General features: G+C 50.3%; 1 long non-coding RNA gene across 1 annotated transcript; it reads right to left on the reverse strand.

The window, feature by feature from the left end:
• Nucleotides 1-5342: 5342 nt before the first annotated feature.
• Nucleotides 5343-6434, reverse strand: LOC123478238 (uncharacterized). Its single transcript, XR_006653392.2, has 3 exons — nt 6317-6434; nt 5863-6030; nt 5343-5473 (listed from the first exon to the last, which is right to left on the reverse strand). It is a non-coding gene; the product is annotated as an uncharacterized lncRNA (long non-coding RNA).
• Between the last annotated feature and the right edge of the window lie 5737 nt (nt 6435-12171).

Consider the following 12171-nt stretch of genomic DNA (forward strand, 5'->3'; position numbering starts at 1 on the left):
ATTTTTGACTTGTACAACCACTGGGGAGATATTTGCAAGTATCTATTGTCTGACTTTTTGGGTACTAGATAGTAATTTCTGAGTGTCCCTAATGAGAATGCTCACACAGGACATGGGTGCTGTGTCATGGAACTCACCACCGGCAAGGTGTCCCCATTGGAAGTGAGAACGGCGGTCTAGCCCCATGGGGACTGGAGGGAGGGACAGAGTAGCGCATCTCAGCTTCCACGGTCCTGCTCCTCTACTCTCATGACCCAAGTCATACTGTCGTGCCAAGACCAGGGCTACGCTCCTTCCGGGGCCCCTTCCCTTCTCCCCAGTCCACCCTTCCCACTGGCCAAACTAATTTTCTTAAATTCTGTGTGTGTTACTCTTCTCCTCAAATGGCCGTTCGTTTATAAGGGCATTTCTTAAACTCTGTAAGGACTAATGGGCGTCCCATGAAAAAAGGAGGATTTTGTAGATCAAACAAAATTAAAGAGTTTCTCTACAGCAGGCCTTGGTGGAGCCTCAAGATGCTAATAAGCACTGCAAATGTCCCAGCATTTCCCCCAAATTTACTTAACTGGGATCTTGGCAGGAAACAGACGGCTCATTCAAAGGAGTAATTGTGGGGACTGTCAGCCACTGCGTGCACAGATAAAGGAAACCAACCAGGGGATGAGGGAGCACCCAGGGACTGGCAACAGAGGGGAGTTGGGATGAGGGAAGACAAGGAGCTGGGGACGGGGAGGGCCTGACAGAAGCTGAGACCTCGCATAGACGGATGTGATGGGGTCTAACTACCCTGGCCTCTTTCTCCTCCCGAGTTCCCATCACCTGTCCACCCTCCTGTCATTTGGACCCCACTGTGAAGCCAAAGTGCGCAGATTCCAAACCACAGAGGTCAGTCTTCCAGGGACAGAGGGAGACAGAGAAGGAAGGTGGAGAGTGGACATCCAGCACACCTTTCCCCGCTCCTTGGGAAATCTGTTAACATCTGGTGGGACACTACGTTTTCCAGAACACCATCTGGCCAGCGCTGGCCTAAAACATCAAGTCCATACCTCTGGGCTGGCCGATGGAGTGCCTCCATCATCTTTTCACAGCTCAACTCCCAACGTCCTCACCCCCAACCCTCCACCTCCATGGGGCCCCGGGAACACTTTCCCAGCTTCCGTCTCAGCCTTTGCCTCACATCAACCTCCCTGTTGAGAGAGCCCGTCATTTGCCACTCCTTGGTCCAGGCTCACCCCACCTCCCTCCCCCTCTAGGGGACTTGCTTGGCCACCTCTGATAAAAGTTCATTCTTGCTACCCTGGGTGTCAGGGACCACAGCTCCCGTATAATCTGAAAATATGATTTTGTGTGGCTTCCAGAAGTGACAGGCAATCTGAGGGATGTCTAGGTGCCCCTAAATATCAGAAGGCCGGGAATGTTTCAGTGGCTTTGGGGACAGAATATTTGAGATCAGGTTGTCCTTGGAAACACAAGTTTGGGCCATGGGGACTTTCGCACTTTGTCTTCAAGCTACAGATTTCACACTTACACTCAGTGCCTGGATTTCCACTTAATCTTCACTGATGCTACGCCTTTTCTTTCTACAAAAAGCTTGTGATCCTTGAGTCCACAGACACGTGCTGCCTCCCCCCCGCCCCCCCGCCCCCCCGGCCCTGATCTGTCATAGTAGCAGGTGCCCCAGCCATGCTGGGGGCAGGGCGGAAAAAAGGATCAGTGGGGCTGTGGCTTGGAAATGAGGGGCCGTTGCTGTGGGGGAAGTTCACTGTCTGGGAGGCGAGGATGAGGCAGGCGTGTGTGTGTGTATGTGGTGGGGGGGTTGTGGGTGGGGGGCAGGTGCTGCTGGCCCTGGGAGCCTGCTGCGGATGTAGCACCGGGTCTGAGTCTCCGGCAGCTCAGCCTTGACATTTGTCCTCTCCCCTTCGTCCTACTCAGCTCTCCCCCACGCCACCCTGCTCTCCTGTCCGAGTTTCAGTTTCACCGAAGGGCAGGCGACAGAACCTCTGGCTGCCACCTCCCTATTCAGTGAGAGGCTCGCTGGGGAAGCACTGGGCACTCAGGACATTCGTCTCCCTGTCCCCAGACTTCTGTAAACACGCCGGCTTCGGTGTTCCAGTGAGTCCCACTTTATCTGGGCTTCTCCAAGTGACCTGATTGGCGGGTGTCCATGGCATCTGCCTCTGGTCTAACAGCTGGAGGACAGCTCACATGAAGGGACCTGACCCCTCTCAGGTAAGGCTCACCTGCAGGTTGTGTAGACTTGAAGGGCATCCAGGGGGAGAACTGTGACCCTGTAGCAGGGTCCCTGTGACCCTGTGACCCTGTAAAGTTTGATCGAGGCTACAGCATGGCCCTCCGAGCCCCTTGGCCATTCGTGTAAACCTCGGTGTTGATGAGTCTGAGGAAGACACTCTGCTTTGCAATGAAATGACCGACCGCGTGTGGGTGGGGGAGGGGTGGACAAGTGACAGCAGAATGGCGGTTATCCCAGGGACTAATTTTCAACAATGAACCTCAAAAGTGAGTCCTGCTGGTTTCCCATCTCCTCTTTCAATGCTTCCTTTCCCCTTGGAGCGAGGTTAGAAGAAATGAGGAGACCACCTAAGGAAGACTCGCCTTCCTCAGTCTGGCTGAGGGGGCCATGTGGGCAGCATTTCTGCCTTTAGTGGGAAGCCAAAGCCCCCGCCCCACCTGGCCTCTCTCACCTGCCCTCCATGGGTCATGCTGGCTGCCTGGAACCCTTCCTTCTGTAGGATGAGGACCGGGAGGGGACCAGGCCTGGGACGAGGACAGGTGTTTCCCTGCTGCCACGGTGGAGGTTCCATGGGGCCCAGGAAATAGTGATCTGTGTCCTCCTGCACTCTGGGCGCCAGCTGGGATGTCACCAAGCCCAGCAGACAGGGGGTGCTGGCTAGCAGAGCAGAGGAGGCTCCTCCAGGTCTGGGCCAGGGGCAGGAAGCTGGCCACCTTATGCTGCTTCTTTCCTTCAGTGGTTAAAGCGGGGAGCCCCAGGCCCCTCCCACACATCCCCAGAGGGATGTGTCCTCACCCTGGAGTGGCCCCCGCTTCTGCGTCCCCTCCTTCCTCCTCCTGGTACTGAGTTGGCCCGGTTGGTTTCCCCAACACTGGGCTTGCCACCTAAGCCACTGCCTTTGTCACTGGGCCTGTCCCCATTGCGGCATTAACACTGTCACCTAAGAGCCCATTTCCCTGGGGACGGTTAAAGGATTACAGATTCCTCTGCTGGCTGTTCGTCAGGACCGATTCCAGTCCGTCACTGTGGTTTTGTGCAGACGGTGCAGGGGAGCCGAGGCTCAGAGCCTCGGCGTCCAGTCCGTTCCTTCCCCGCTGGACAGGGGTCACATGTCAGCCACTGACAAGGCACTGAGCTCACAATGTCAGTGGACCCCAAAATACTGATCTTACGAAGTTTGACATTGAGAGAGGCCAATAAAACACACACCAGTACCCGCAGGCAAGGAGACCAGGATAGGTGGCCCTAGAGGCTCCCTGCCACTTTGGAAGGAGAGCAGGGCGGGCTCCTTGTGAGGCGGGGGCAGGCCCAAGGACAGGTTGCAGAAGCAACAGGCCTGGAGGCAGCAGTGGCCACGGACCCTATAGGAGAGTTCTACAGCTTCAGTAGCAGCTGCACAATTCCCAATCCCCCCCCCCCCCCCCCCCCCCCGCCCGGCTGCAGCTGCTCAGTACTGTCCTTGACCACGGGATGGGCGCAAGGTGTGTCTGGGGAGCCCAGGGGCAGTTCTGCATCTCAGATGGAGCCTCAGACTGTCTTTCTCAAGGCCGGATTCTTCGGGAATGTTTCCCTGCATGTGCTAAGCGAGACAGGGGTCCTTCAGAATTTCTGCTTTCCTGGGAAATGCCACTGGCAATGCAGAAGCTTTTTTGCCAATAGGAGATGACCAAGTTAAGAAACAAGGGCTTCCTTTCCCTCCTTTTTTCCCTTTTGGCAGCATCTCCTCTCTCTCCCCAAGTAGATTGGTGCAGGTAAGGTAGCGTGTCTTTCTTTCTTTTTCCCCCCTCTATAGCCATTATGAGTCTGCGATCATTTCTCTGGCCTCTGTTGAATCTGACAAAGAATCTCACTGCTGCACATTGCCTGATGTAGGACAGGCTGAGACAGTGCTTGTGATAGTACGTTCCTCCTCCCGGGGCCAACGAGCTTCAGTCTCCCGGCTCCTCCCCACCCAAGCCACGTGTGGCCTGCAGATCACAAAGGCTCACACTGTCGTCCCCTCACGGATCAGCCTGGCCCAACAGGGGCCTGTCACAGCACTTTGTGCGTTTCTGGGGAAAGGCAGTCCCTCTCCCTCCAGACAATTTGGCAGGTGGAATCAATAGCCGTACGGTCTCCTGGGAGCAGGGCCTTGGTTCGTTCCAGCCACGCTGGAGCCAGCCGCCCCACCTGGCTTGGCCAAGGGTTTCTACTTTGAGGGCAAGGTCAACGCCACCCCTGGGTGGGGCTGGGCAGACCAGAGGCTTAGAGTTCACTAAAGGACTGGGAAGAGACGGTGACTGACTTCTACCCTCCTCCACCATCCCAGACTCTGCGATGGAAAGTAAAGAAGGGGGAACAATACCTGTGGATGTGAAACAGGGCTTTGATTGATCGATTGATTGAAATTGACCTGTGATGTCATATTAGTTTCAGGGGTACAAGGTAATGATTCCATATTAGCATTTATTATGAAATGATCACCACAATATGTTTAGTTAACACCCATCACCACACATAGTTCCATATTTGTTTTGCATGGGATGAGTGATTTATTTTATTTCGATTATTTGGCCAAGAGCTCCTGGCCAGAAGGAGATTCCTATCTTCACTGTGACATATCTATTAACTAGGTGTGAAGGAGGGTGAATGTGGATGTATCAACGTCTTAGTGTGTCTGGGTGCCGTAATTTTGCATTTTTGTGACACTGTGACATTCTGTGGTGCTCCCCAAACTTGTGTCCCACCTACACCTGCCCACGTGCCCCTAAATGTGCCGCATGGGAAGCACTTTCACATTACATAAGCACATGAGTTGTATGTTCTTTCCACCAACATCCACCCCTCTTTTAAACTTGGCCTCTTTTTGGAATCGCTCAAATTTAAAAAACCAAAGCAAAACAAACCTGATTTTGGAAACTCTTTGAGAATTTTGGCCCTCCTCCCATGATGACTGGATGCCCTTGGCATTGGAAGGTTGGGGTCCCTCCTCCAGGAGGGCAGGGAACGACCCTGCCTGCTGTTCCAGCATCCTCAGCCTGACTGGTCCAGGCCCAAGATGTGTAGCATCCTAGACGACTAAGTCGGCCATAATAACATGCCACAGACAGGGTGGCTTAAACAACAGGAGTTTACTTTCTCACAGTTCTGGAGCCTGGAAGTCCAAGATCAAGGTGCCAGCATGGTCGGGTTGTGGTGAAAATCCTATTCTTGGGTTGCAGACAGATGCCTCCTTGCCATGTCCTGAGATAGAGAGAGAGAGAGAGAGAGAGAGAGAGAGAGAGAGAGAGAGAGAGAGGTGGGGGGAACTCTCGGTGCTTCTTACAGGACACTAATTCCAGCATGAGGGCCCTACCCTCATCACCTCATCTAAACCCAATCACCCCCCAAAGGCCCAACTTCCAAATACCATCACGCTGGAGGCTTCACCATGGATTTTGAGGGGACAAGATTCACTCACAGCGTGCAGCTTTTGTGGGTTTTAGTGTTGCTCCTGTGTTAGTGGCAAAGATGTGGGCCAACCTGCCGGGGTCCCTGTGGGGTGCAAACCCTAAAAGAGGTGTGTGTGTGCGCCAGGTTATATGGCTTCCACCCCTACCCCAACCAAACACACGACCTCCTTGGGTCCTCACAGAGCTGGTCCACTTTTCCTCATCTGCAAACGAGGACACTGAGGTTTGCTGGCGTTGACGGGTCTGAAGTCCCTTCTGAAGGTAGAATAGAGGTGTTGCAAGAACTCCACCTTCCGTTTGCTCATCTAGTCCCTTTTTACCAGGCATTGTGTGTCTGGAACCTTCTTTCTAAACAGGAGGCCAAGAGAGGAAAAGCAGAAATGTGGAAAACAATGGAGAAGCCACTAAGGACAGCTGCACAGAGGGATGTGCCGCGGTCTGGGTTGTGGGCTGAGATGGCTAGCAGCTTAGTTGGGACGGGTCGTTTGCTAAGAGAAAACATCACTCCTCCTTCCTTCCACTGCTTGAACTCGAGCTGCTTCCCTCCCGAGGGCCAGGGAATGTACCTCCTGGGGTCAGGGAGAGGGAAGCCCAGCAAAGCAGGCATCCGTCCCGGTGGCATTCCTCGGCTTACCTCCGGTCCCTGGGCCCGATCGGCACCCTCCTCTCTCGGGTTCTCAGCCTTTCTTCTCCCCGAGGGTGATTTATTGAAGTTGTTACTTGTGGCACTTTAGCTACCGGTTCCAATGGCGTCTCCCCTTAAAGAATCTTGGCCACAGTTATAGCCTCGAGTTTCTGTTTTTAGAAACAGCAAAACAACATGAAAGGACAGTGCCTCTCTGATAAGGAGCCACCTGATAAACATCGGCTTCCTACCATTGCAGCTGTGATTAGGGGCTGTTTGCACAGCCAGGGTGGGTGTGGGGGTGTGGTTATACCCCTCCTCTGCCAACAGCAGCCTCTCCTGCACTGTGTCCCTTCCCAACCATGCCTAGGCTCCCTGCTATCTTGTAGCCCAAATCAGAATACATATATATTCTGATATATAGAAACTTTACAAATGTACTTGTATATATATCCATACAGGCTGACATATACATTGTATATATGCACACATGTGTATACACAGCACGCATGTATACTTGCACATGGGTATATGGACATAATACCCATGGACATAAGCACGCACTGTATATACCTGTCTGTACTCGTGTTCGCTACGCACCCTGGCCCCGTGCTAAACACTTGGTTTATTTCATTCTCACATCCTCTGGAAAGAGGGGATGGGACATTCTTCAGGAGAAGAAACTGAGGGTGGGAGACATTTGTCAGCTGCCCAGGGCTACGTGGCTAGTAAGAAGCAGAGCAGGGGTGGGGTCCAGTGCGTCCTCGTCCCTAGGGCCTTTCGCAATCTCGTGGGCCATGGGACAGTCCCCTGTCCTCCAGGCCACTGGCCGAGCCCTGGCCTGGATTCCCTTTGGGGTAAACTAATGTGGCTGAGCTCCTGCTCTTTTTCCAGACGAGAACATTTTCCTTCCTCTAATCTTATCAAAACAAACAGAAAGCGTGGTTTGTGGCCCACAGAGCTTAACTTGACTCAATGGCCAGACTGCACATACACCTCAGGAACCCAGTAAGGCTAATCACACGCAGGCTGTGGCCCACATCCGAGGAAGGGCCGGAGCCCCATGGGCCAGGGTTCATGCACAGTTCACGTGGTAGAAATGAGTGAGTCACTCATCAATGGCACGGCCAGGGCTGGATTGCCCTGTGGCTTCCTTCCTTACATGGACAGAGATTCCAACTGCTGCGTGAATAACAAAGACGGTAATGTCCCGCTTGCCAATGGGGAACAGGCCAGCCAGCAAAGGGACCGCAGCAGCTGCTTTTTTCCAGAGTGCTGAAGGCTGCAATCCTAGCCCCCCTCAGCTGTCACAGTCAAACCTTGTGGGGTCCAGTAGAGAGCACAGATGGCCCAGGGCCATCGGTCCCACCCCTGGAAAACTGCAAAGGGGAATTTGTGTCCTGCGGACAGGGTTCCCCCAAGTGCGCCCAGAGGCCAGCTCCCTGCCCAGGGAAGTGTTGCTCTTTTATTTGAAGGGAAACAGCATTGGGTGGCAAGGTTTTGGGCATCAGGACGCCGCTAAGAATGCACAGGGCAAACCTTATCTTCTCCAAAACTTTAACGCCTTGTCGACTCCTCACTTTCTCTTTCCTGCCTTTTTGTTCTGGATTCTCCATTTGTGCCTGTCTTTTGGAGTGCTGGCGGAGTGCTGGATAATTGTTCGATGTTCAATGTATCAAATAGTCATTGTGCAGTGTGCTTCCTTGTTAATTAAAGCTACAGCAGAGGAATGCAGACGATCGCCCCATCCCAGCTTCTGATTCTTTCCGGCATGAGCTGTGTGTTTACGAAACACTATACTTTCACGTTTGTTATAATCACCTCTTGACATTTACTATTCTTACAAAAAAAATCAATGGTAGAGCAGGAAGAACACTGTAAAGGGAGATGGGATCAAGGGTGAGTTCTGGAACCAGTGTGCAGGGCTTCCAATGCCAACTCTGTCACTTTCTTGTCCCTTAAGCAACCTGAACCTCAGCTTTCTCATCTGTGAAATGGGACCAGCCAATGCTGAGCCTCCTAGGGCTTTTGTGAAGATTCAGTGAGGAAAAGGGGAATGTGCTATAGTTGGCAAGAGCTTAAGAAACAGGAACTCCGTTTCCCTCCTTTGTATTTCCCTAAAGGGGTGGTATTTTCCAACTCCAAGGCAAACACCACTTAGATAGGCTTTGGCACATGACTTAAGGCAAGCTGGCTGCCCAGAGGAATTTGCTGCCATCCCAAGGCCTCTCCATGTTAAAGGGACTGATTGTGTGGAAGCTGATGGAGCCTTTGGTTCCTGGCCAGGATGCAGAGGCATGAGGACCTCTTTCACGCTGTGAATGACCGGGGTTGGTGAGCTTCTTTGATGAGCTTCATTGTCCTCAGTCAATGGGGTCAGTGTCCCTTCCCTAGAATGGGAATGGGGTCAGTGTTCCTTCCCTAGAAACACCGCACCCACCTCTTCGCCTCTTAAAGAGGCAGCTCTGTTCTTGTTGTTTATCTAAACTTTCTTTAAATTGTCCTCCTTTCTCCACAGCTTATGCTAAATTTCTGGGCCCTTCGAACGTTTCTGAAAGGAGCCCTCAGGCCTTTGTTTGAATGCCAAATAAACAACTCTCCCCCCGGGAGAGGACCCTCTTCTGACATCCCCAGAGCCCTGCAGAGCATGGGGTGCTGACCACCGTGCACTCGGCAGAGGGAAAGGCTATAAGGGTCTCTCTCCAGAGAAAAGAGCAAATCCGGCACCTGCCCTTCCACGCTCCGGCTCCATCTCCCCGCTCTGCGTCTGCCTGCGCTGCGAGGCGCCCTGCTCCTCTGGCTCAGCTCCTGGTCCAGGATCAACAAACACGTGGGCTTGCAGTGAGTCCTCCTGGCTCTCTAGTTCCCGGCTCCCGCTCAGGGCTGAGAGCTATTACACGGAATTTAAATGTGGCCCAGAACCCAATGGAGCTGTTGTGGTTTGAACCCAGCGAGCCTGACCTGACACTCCCCCAGGCTTGCTGGGCTTCAGTGGCTAAAATTGTCCCATGTGCTCATCGTTATTTCTTGAGACAGATCTCACCCTCCAGCATGGCCTCACGGATCAGGACTGTGAGCTTTACGATCCCATTTGGAGGAGGAACTAGAGAAATAAGGAGGGATCTGGGGAGAATGCAAACCGAAATGGTAACAAAAGTGACATCTTCATCGAGGAATTATAGTTTATTTATTTAATTTTGTTCTGCTTAGCTGTATTTGCTAAATTTTCCTTAATGGTCATGTTTCATTCTGGTAATAAAAAAAAGATAAAAATTTATGTTTTGAAGTAAATGTTACTAAAACAGTAGCCCATAAAATACATCATTCTTTCCTCCGGGATGAGCCAAATGCTGACAGGGTTTCCTTTTTTTCAGGTATAAATCATTATTTGCTCTGTGTGAGTTGGTGAGTGCTATTTACAAGGCTATTTTAAACTAACAAGCTTATTTTGGACGGTTATGACAGACTTAGAGGGAATTACAGGATTTGAGTTGGGCAACATCTTGGATGCAGAGCCTGTTTTGATGGACAAGAGAAAAAAAATGCCTAGATGCCTCATTGGCTGCAGGGGAGGAGGATCAAGTCTTTTTAAATTTACAATGCAGTCAAGTAATTATAGTTTTATATGTCAATGAAAAACCCAGTACCCCCTAAAGAAGCTAAGCATGGATCATATCTCAATTTACTCTTCTTTCCCAAGACTGTTGGGTTAAGAAAAGAGTTTGGCCTGAGTATGATCTTTAGTGCTTGCAAGTGTGTGTACTGAGATATTCCTTGGTGAGGGGCTAACCCATTTTTTTTTTAGAAAGGGAGAGAGAAACATCTATGTGAGAGAGAAACATCAATCAGTTGCTTCCCGTATGCCCCCACCCAGGATCAAAACCTCAATCTAGGTATGTGCCCTGATTGGGAATCGAACCCAAAACACTTTGGTGTATGGGATGATGTTCCAACCAACTGAACCACCCGACCAGGGATAACCCATTTTTTAGAACAACAAGCCAGAGTTTGTATCATAAAGGTGACATGAGAAATGACTTTGTGTCCAAGATGAAACTCTGGGCTCATGGGGCTAGACCTCACATTATGGATGCACGAAGTGCTTTATATCCTGCACTGAAGCCCGGAGAAGATAGAGGGCGCTGTGGTTGGAATTCCCAGTTGTTCCCCATGTCCACCGTCAGGAGTGTGCCTGGTCTTTAAGCTCTATTGCTTTCTTTCTGTCCATGAATAATGGCACTTGCTGATGCAGTGTTTCATTGAGAGTTTCCTGAGTCCAGAGAGATACAGAGGCACCAGCTCAAGTCCGCTGCTAAGCGGCTGGCCCTGCTGGCTGCACCTGGAACCAGTGGTGGGATGCCAACTCTCAACAGAGCAGGTAAGGCTCAACTCACCCTGGCTCTGGGCAGGCTAGGTAAGCCTTCTATTCTGGAAAGGATCAACCAGCTCCTGAAAATTGGTGCTTCTCCACCTCCTGGATTTGGTGAAGACTTCACAGACTATGAGGGGGGGGCCTGGATTATAGCTAACTAAATTTCTAGAATGCTCTGGGGCTACTCTGAGGGAGAACTGCTGGAGAATTGCTTTCAGGATGACTGAACGGAAATGATCTATTTTTTCTGTGTGAAAGCAGACAAGCAAACCCGTTTCTGCTGCATGGTATAAGTAGTTTTATGGGCAGAACCAATGGGGCAGCTTGAGATCTAGCACTTGCAGAAGAATCATAACTCTGGTACGAGTAGCTCAGGCAGTTTTTAAAAAGAGAATGTTTAGAATCAGGCACTGGGGAAATAGGATCGCTGGGGAAATAGGATCAAACATAAAGTGAGTTTCCGTCTCCGATCGGATATGGCAACCGGTGGAAGTTTGCTTTCTGTACAATAAGAGGAGTTCCATCAAAATTGGTTATACATTATTCTGTGGTGGTGGTAACAAAAATCCCATGTTTACGTTGACTTACAAGACAAGTTCATAGACTGTCAAAATCACAGGAATACATTTTAATTCAGGCCATCATAAATCCAGAATTTGTGACCACTCAAATGCAATCTATGACATTCAGGATTTGTGGTAATTCAAATGTGATCTATGATCATATAGAATACAAATTAATAGAACAAAAAACTGATGAACGAGGTTTGAAATTAATGCGAGAAACTATTTCCAAGCACCCTCAAATATTTTAGAAGAGCTAATTACAGAAAAATTACCATTGTTCCAAATACATAAACATGTATTGAACACTCAGCTGGTTACTTTCGGGTGGGAGTTAAAGATATAAAGATAAACAAGACAGTCTGTGCTCTCAGCATTTGAAACCAACGCCATGGGCTCAATCAATTGGATACAAACAGGCTGCTCTAAATACATCCTTTTCACTCCCAACCTTCTTCAAGGAGGATATTACATTTCTTGCTTCCTTCTTCTGCCTCATATTCAAACCTCAAACCAATGAAACCCAATTTCTAACTCTACAATCAGGGGGAGTATTTAGCGTTCACAAATCAATAGGCAATCACTAGTCTATCTTCAGTTCTTTTCTTGTTTAAAATGGTAGCAGCATTAGATGTTGTTGACAATTTCCAACTTCTTATTACATTATTATCCCTGCCTTCTTCCTCCGTTGTGGTTTCTATCCCACCTCTGTGAATAATAATTTTCAGTCTCTTACTAGCTCTTCTGCCTTTCGTGTCTAGGTGAGAGGTTACGAGATGCTTTAACATGAAGACATTAAACCTTTACTTCCAATCACGCCTCTTGTTACACTCTCTTGAGTTGTCTGTTTATGCACCTACATCCTCTACCAGGCTGTGAGCTATTTGAGGGGCAGGACTATGCCTTCCATTTTTGTATCTTTAGCCCAT

This window comes from Desmodus rotundus, chromosome 10 (assembly GCF_022682495.2).
Source record: "Desmodus rotundus isolate HL8 chromosome 10, HLdesRot8A.1, whole genome shotgun sequence".
Taxonomy (NCBI): Eukaryota; Metazoa; Chordata; class Mammalia; order Chiroptera; family Phyllostomidae; genus Desmodus; species Desmodus rotundus.